Source organism: Macrobrachium rosenbergii, chromosome 48, assembly GCF_040412425.1.
Source record: "Macrobrachium rosenbergii isolate ZJJX-2024 chromosome 48, ASM4041242v1, whole genome shotgun sequence".
Taxonomy (NCBI): domain Eukaryota; kingdom Metazoa; phylum Arthropoda; class Malacostraca; order Decapoda; family Palaemonidae; genus Macrobrachium; species Macrobrachium rosenbergii.
In genome coordinates this window covers 25,003,975-25,011,474 of record NC_089788.1, presented here as the reverse complement: position 1 = coordinate 25,011,474, position 7,500 = coordinate 25,003,975, and the positions used below count along the sequence as shown (strand labels likewise).

Here is a 7,500-nt window from a genome sequence, read left to right as displayed (position 1 = left end):
CCTCTGATCCCTCCCCAGTCCCCGCCCACCAATGGTAGGATGATAACGTACTGTGTCATGGCTGTTGGCGAACACCTCGTATACTTTATTTCTGAGTGCTATAAAAACGAGGGTGAGAATGAAAATTAAGTGAGAATGTTGTTCTACTGACTGGTTACTGAAAATGAAGGAAATGGGAAGACATAGGCTATGTTACAGGCACCATAACTGTTGGTGCAGAACTTGGACCAACCCACTGGTTTGTAACAACTGTGTTCCATAGGCCTAGGCTAACACTTCCCTTCAGTGTAGTGCTAGTATACCCAAGCAGAGTCCTTCCTCAACAACTCCAAAGACATATTTTGCCGTCTATGGAGTCCTGCAGGATGAATACTTGACGGTAAGAAAAACCTGACACTGAATTTGGCATGTTGGATAGCATTTAGATGCACCAAGTCATTTATATAGGGGGTCCTGGTCGTTTCGGCCGTAACATCTTAAATGGCAAATGGCCGAAATGGGTGTATCTAATACTTTGACCCCCGAGGGGCTAGTACTAAACACGGCGTCCCAAGGAGCTTCCGCCATGTCTTACGGCCTAAACTTCATATGGCCTAAAGTTGTGAGGCCCTAACAGGGTCACGGCCAAAAATAATACGGCCTAATCGTCCTGGGTTATTTTTCGGAAGACTCCAGCCACCTCCCACATCATAATTTATATTTTTCGTGGGTAAAACACATCAAAACAAAAAAATTCTTCTCAATACATGAACTTTGCAAATGCTTAATAACAGAGAAAAATAACTAATCAAATTACGATTTATAAGGTAAGCAATTCCGGCCCCCAACCCCCCTTCATACCTAATACGGAAAAATTGTAACCAGTAAACACCCCTAGATTACCTTAGGTTGGTATTTTTAGGTTCTTTTAGTGCCCCATCATTTCATAGCCATTTTTGCATGAAAAGCTCAAAATGGTTTTTCATGCAAAAATGGCTGGCTGGAGTCTGCCGAAATGGCTGGCTGGAGTCGTCCGAAAAATTACCTCGTCCTGAACTCGTCATATATGGGATAAGGAATACGTAAAGCACAGACTAATAATTGACCGGTTTTGGGATATTCGTTAGCAGTGCCAATATGATGGTTATTATAATACCAGTGATAATAATATCAAGAATAAGAAGAGCGTTAATAATCGACAATTGATGCCACAAAAGAAGCCGAAAGGTTCGTAATCGTAATGAGGCGCTCAGAGGAAGGGTCAAGTGCCGCCAAATCTTGTTTCAGCTGTATAAATCCGTCATTTATTGTATTTTTTGATAGTTATTTACAGTGTCCCTTTTCTTAATACTCTGAATGGTACTGATCTCAGTAAAACCATTTCTAGCTTAAGTAGGAATGTCATAGTTAAGACCGTGGGGTGGTCTTAGGTGTGGGTGATGGGGTGGGGACTGGGGAGGGAGTGTGGCCGCCGTTGTCTCCTGAGCTCTTTTGGCGGGAGAATGCGCCGAGATCGTTCTTATCAAGACCTGTATTTTAAGAAAGCCATAAGGTTATATCAATTGCCTGTTTAAACATCGTTACAAAAATAAAGAGTTTAATCGATTAATTTAGAAAATACGAAAATGAAAATTGTCAGAAGGATTGGGCTTGTGTCAGGACTAGCCATTTCCCATCATGCACTTTTCCCGCCAAGACGCGGCTTTAATGCAGTGAGGCGTAATTTGTGAGTGGCGTTACTTGTATATCACAGATGAACTACATTGTAGACAGAATAAATTCACTTTTTGATTTGCCGTCGCCGGTCGGGTAAATTCGTGTTCGCTCTGGATCAGCAATTACGATTTCCATGCTACTGATATTCTCAACCCGGCGTCCACCACCAGTTCCAGCAACATCCGGTTCCCGACGCTCCGTAGAATTTTACTCTGGTAGGCTTATATATGCTTAAAAAATGTTTAACTTCCACTAGGCAAATAAATGCCAATTTTTCTTTTATTTTTCAAATTAGAACACGTCTGACTTTCGTAGACTTTGCTGTAAACAAATTCCGTAATATTATGAAATAGGAAAGTCCTAATTAGCAACTTTCCTCAGTGTGTGTGTGTGTGTGTGTGTGTGTGTGTGTGTGGGGCCGTTGGCGAGTAGTCCCGGGGTGGTTTAACCGTAGACTGGCGTCTACACACGGAAAAAATTATAATTTATTTTATATAATATATAATACAATGAAATATATACATACACATACATACATACACACACACACACACACACACACACACACACACACACACACATATATATATATATATATATATATATATATATATATATATATATATATATTTCTCTGCAAGGGGACATCATCCAATCTTCAACCGTTTAGGTATGAATGTGGCATTACTCATTGTATTTTTTCACACAAGTCATTCCCTCTCAGGAGAAGCGGCTTGATGTTAAACAAATTAATTTTGTATTTATAGTGAATTGTTAATTCACATACTGAGCAAAGTTGCTAAGTAAGACTTTCCTATTTCATAATATTACGGAATTTGTTTGCAGCAAAGTCTACGAAAGTCAGAAGTGTTCTAATTTGAAAAATAAAAGAAAAATTGGCATTTAATAGCCTAGTGGAAGTTAAACATTAAGCATATATAAGCCAGCCATGGTAAAATCCTACGGAGCGTAGGGAACCCGTATGTTGCTGGAAGTGGTGGTGGACGCCAGGTTGGGGATATCATTTAGCATGGAAATCGTAACTGCTGATCCAGAATGCATACGAATTTACCCGACGGGCGACAGATCACTTCGTATAACTTGTGACCGGTAGATCTAAACAATCAAATTTGTTCAATACAGGGAAAAGTAACACCTTTTTCTCGGTTAAATAAAAGTACAATGCCTAAATTAGAACTCTCTCTCTCTCTCTCTCTCTCTCACACACACACACACACACACACACACACACACACACACACACACACACACACACACACACACACACACACACACACATTGTTCTGCGAAATTGCAGTAGGCCACAGTTACTTTTTCAGCAAATGAATGTTCATAATACTCGACTTTTTTTTTAATGTTCAGAGCTTTTCATAGTTTTAAATCAGCATCTTCGTTATTTCAACTTGAAGCTTTGCAGATACAGAACTTGAAAATATATACCTGTTAACAATTAGATCTTCAGATCTGTTGAAAAAGTGTCTTTGTTTTAAGGATATGAAGAGATCTTGATTATTATACTTCGAATGAAATGAACCCAAGGCTATTCCCTGACTATATAAGATTACCTGAGAAATAAAAAATAAGCTTCATCAACGATGGTCTTGTAACTAGAACCTGGTCCAAATACAATTAAGTTAGCTGTAAAGCCTGGATCTACTCTCCATTTTATTTTATTTAAAGGTTTAAAAAAGGGAGACAGTGGCAATACATACATCCTGCGAGGACGCCCGTAGTCGTAGCGACGCCATTTTACAAAGACCAACCAATCAATCCTTCACTCAAGTTGTTTTTGAGATTTATAAAGTATTTAGGGTTTAGAGTTGCCCAGGTAAGCACGATGACCTTTGAGCAAATACCTTGACAGTTCTTGACGTTTAACTAACAAGCTGCTATGATAGCCATCGCAGTTGTCAAGCCAGTTTACAGAATCAAATTAAGCAATCAACCAATTTTCGTCGCTTTTCGTAGTCTGAATCTTTTTTTGTTGAAATTAGATCTGTCATCAACAATAACAGTAACAGATGGATTTTGTTTGAGGATGTCTAAAATATATATATATATATATATATATATATATATATATATATATATATATATATATATATATATATATATACATATGTGTGTGTGTGTGTGTAACAGTGTGTGGGCATTTGTAATTGTCCCAGTGACCTCGTAACTTCTCGTTTTCTTAAGTTTTCGTATGCGCTCATAATCTTGAGCAAAAATGAAGAACAGAAGGGTATCAACCCGGTTTGTATCCACCCATGGCGGAAGCTCCTTGGACGCAGTGTCTGGTACTAGCCTTTCTGGGATCATAGTATTATATACACCCATTTCTATACTAGGTGGTCCACACGTTATATTAATAATAATAGAAATGGGTGTATGTAATAATTTGATCCCCGTGGGGCTAGTACTAAACACCGAATAGACGGAACAAACGTGGTGAAACTCGAATTCACTGCTGATTGTTGGCTAGACTTACTTAAACCAGTCCTCCACAAAGAAAAATAATATATTAATTTCCGCTCACGCTCGCACATGTCGAATTTAGATATATTTTGAGAAGAGTTTGACTAGACTCAACCTCATCATAGTAGCAAAGTATTTTAGTTTATATTGCTTTAATGTCGTCATTTTATATAATATATATATATATATATATATAATATATATATATATATATATATATATATATATATATATATATATGCGTGTATGTTTGCGTGTATATATATTTGTACATACCACAATAACCTTTTAAAATCTTGGCTGAGAATTTCCCTAACTACACTCAGCACAACTGGCAAGTAAAGTTTCTATATGTGATCTGCATTATGGATCCAAGACTTTTATTGGTAAGCATATTCATAAAATGTGTAGAAATCAAGAAGCCAGGAGGTCACTGTGGCTATTACAAATACATACATATCTGATAAAGTGACCTTTAGATTCTATATATATATATATATATATATATATATATATATATATATATATATATATATATATATATGTGTGTGTGTGTGTGTGTGTGTGTGTGTGTGTGTGTGTATGCAATCTACTGGTCACTTTTCTACAATTTTCTGGATGTACTTGACACTGCAAAGCCTTGAATCCACAATGCAGATCATCATTTACAGAAACTTCACTTGAAAGTTAGGCTGGGTGAGTTAGGCTAAAATACTCAGCCACGATTTTAGAGGGTCATTGTGGCCGGGTTGGTCAGCTAGTCTATATGTAAAAGTAAATGTTTGTATGTTTGTGCGCTATAGAAATCTGAACTTGACTGATCTAGACAAAATTTGGCACATGGCCATCATTTGACCAAAAGGGTAGGTTTCAAACTCGTAGCCCCTTTCCCTTCCCCTTCCCCCGTCCCCCTTCACTTTGTAACTTATGTGGTAAATAAACGCTACGGGTTTATCATACCTTATTTCATGTACTCGAGACCATAGAAATATATTATTGAAAATGCTTTTATTTCCCGTGATTATTAATTCTGTATCAAGGTTTGTGTTTAGGTTTAGAGGAAGTGTGTTTAGGTTTAGTGAGGGTGTGTGTTTAGGCTTAGTGGGGATGTGTTTAGGTTTAGCAAGGGGTGTATTAGGTTTAGTGTGGGGATGTGCTTAGGTTAGTGGGGGTGTGTTTAGGTTTAGTGAGGGTGTATTTAGGTTTAGTTGGATGTGTTTAGATTTGGTGGGGGTGTGTTTAGCTTTAGCATGGGGTGTGTGTTTAGGTTTAATGGGGTCCATTTAGGTTTAGTGAGGGGTGTGTTTAGGTTGAGTTGGGTTGTATGTTTAGGTTTAGTGGGGGTGAGTTCAGGTTTAGTGAGGAATGTATTTAGGTTTAGTGGGGTGTGTGTGTGTGTTTAGGTTTAGTGGGCGTGAGTTTAGGTACAGTGGGGGTGCATTTAGGTTTAGGCCTAGTGAGGTGTGTGTTAAAGTTTTGTGGTTATTGTGTGTTTTGGTTTAGTGGGGTGTGTGTTTAGGTTTAGTGGAGGGTGCATTTAGTTCTAGTGGGAGGGGTGTTTATGTTTAGTGGAGGATGTGTTTAAGTTTGGTGAGAGGGGTGTTTGGGTTTAGTGGTGGATGTGTTTAGGTTTAGTGGGGCTATGTGTTTAGGTTTAGTGGAGGGATGTGTTTAGGTTTAGTGGAGGTGTGTTAAGGTTTAGTGGAGAGATATGTGTAGGTTTAGTGGGGTTTGTTTAGGTTTAGTTGTGGGTGTGTAGGTTTAGTGGGAGATGCATTTAGGTTTAGTGGGTGGTGTGTTTTTATGTTTAGTAGAGGATGTGTTTAGGTTTGGTGAGAGGGGTGTTTAGGTTTAGTGGTTGGCATTTTTAGGTTTAGTTGGTGTGTGTTCTGGTTTAGTGGGAGTGTGTTTAGGTTTCGTGGGGAAAGTGTTTAGATTTAGTGGGGGTGTGTTTTAGTTTAGTGGGGGTGTGCTTAGGTTTAGTGGGGGTGTTTCCATTAAGGGTAGGGGCTGTGTTTAGGTTTAGTGGGAATGTGATTTGATTTAGGGGGTGTTTAGGTTTAGTGGGGCTGTGTTTAGATTTTGTGCGGATATGTTTAGCTTTAGTAGGGTGTGTTTAGGTTTAGTGGGGGTACATCTTGGTTTAGTGAGGGGTGTGTTTAGGTTTAGGGGTGAGGTGATTTTAGGTATAGTGGGGGTGCATTTAGGTTTAGTGAGGGGTGTGTTTAGGTTTTGTGGGTGATGTGTGTTTAGGCTTAGTGGGGCATGTTTTGAGGTTTAATTGAGGGTGCATTTAGGTCTAGTGGGAGGTGTGTTGAGATTAGTGGAGGATGTGTTTAGGTTTAGTGGGACTGGTGTTTAAGTTTAGAGGTGTATGTATTTGGGTTTAGTGGGGGTCCATTTTGGTTTAATGGGGGGTGTGTTTATGTCCAGTGGGGGTGTGTTTCGATTCAGGGGTGTTTAGGTTTAGTGGGGGTTGTTTAGGCTTAGTGGGGGTGTGTTTAGGTTTTGTGGGGGTGTGTTTAGGTTTAGTTGGGGGTGTGTTTAAGTTTAGTGGGGGTTGTTTAGACTTAGTGGGTGTGTGTTTCGATTCAGGGGTATGTTTAGGATTAGTGGGGGTGTGTTTAGGTTTAGCTGGGGGTGTGTTTAGGTTTAGCTGGAAGTGTGTTTAGGTTTAGTGGGGAGTGCGTTTTTGTTTAGTGGATGGTGTGCGTGTTTACGTTTATTTGGGGTGTTTTGGTTTGGTGGGAGCAGTGTTTAGTTTAGTGGATGGTGTGTTTAGGTTTAGTGGGGGTGTGTTTTAGTTTAGTGGGGATGTGTTTAGGTTTGATGGGGGTTTGTTTCGATTCATGGGGGTGTTTAGGTTTAGTTGAGTGTTTCAGTTAACTGGGGGTATGTGTAGGTATAGTGGTGGGTGTTTCAGTTTAGCGGGGACATGTTAATCAAAACCACACCACATGTTACTTCTTTCTAAGGTTAATGATCGACTGTCATTCAGAATATTCCCGGGCAACGCTGGGTTGGTCATATAATTATATATATATATATATATATATATATATATATATATATATATATATATATATATATATATATATATATATATATATACATAACCTACAGCATTCTTAATTTCATCAATGATAAACGTAATATTCAATAGCTTCGAAGAGTCCCTAAAAATTTGTGAAAAGATTGAAAGTAAGAATGATATAATTTTTCGAAAATGCGTGTTTTTAGATATACGAGGCCACTGCAAATCACTGAAAAAAGAACGTGAATAGAATACGACAGAAATAAAAAGAGCGC

General features: G+C 38.5%; 1 protein-coding gene and 1 long non-coding RNA gene across 3 annotated transcripts in view; one reads left to right on the top strand and one right to left on the bottom strand.

Moving 5' to 3' along the window:
- The window catches only part of LOC136831291 (glycine receptor subunit alpha-2-like), an 805,495-nt gene that overhangs the window by 48,419 nt on the left and 749,576 nt on the right, over nt 1-7,500 (bottom strand). The window lies entirely within an intron of this gene.
- LOC136831292 (uncharacterized) overlaps nt 1-7,500 on the top strand; it is a 59,562-nt gene that overhangs the window by 23 nt on the left and 52,039 nt on the right. Inside the window, exon 1 of the long non-coding RNA XR_010850829.1 lies at nt 1-379. This exon is cut by the window's left edge and continues 23 nt beyond it. This is a non-coding gene — a long non-coding RNA (uncharacterized lncRNA). The remainder of the gene's footprint in view (nt 380-7,500) is intronic.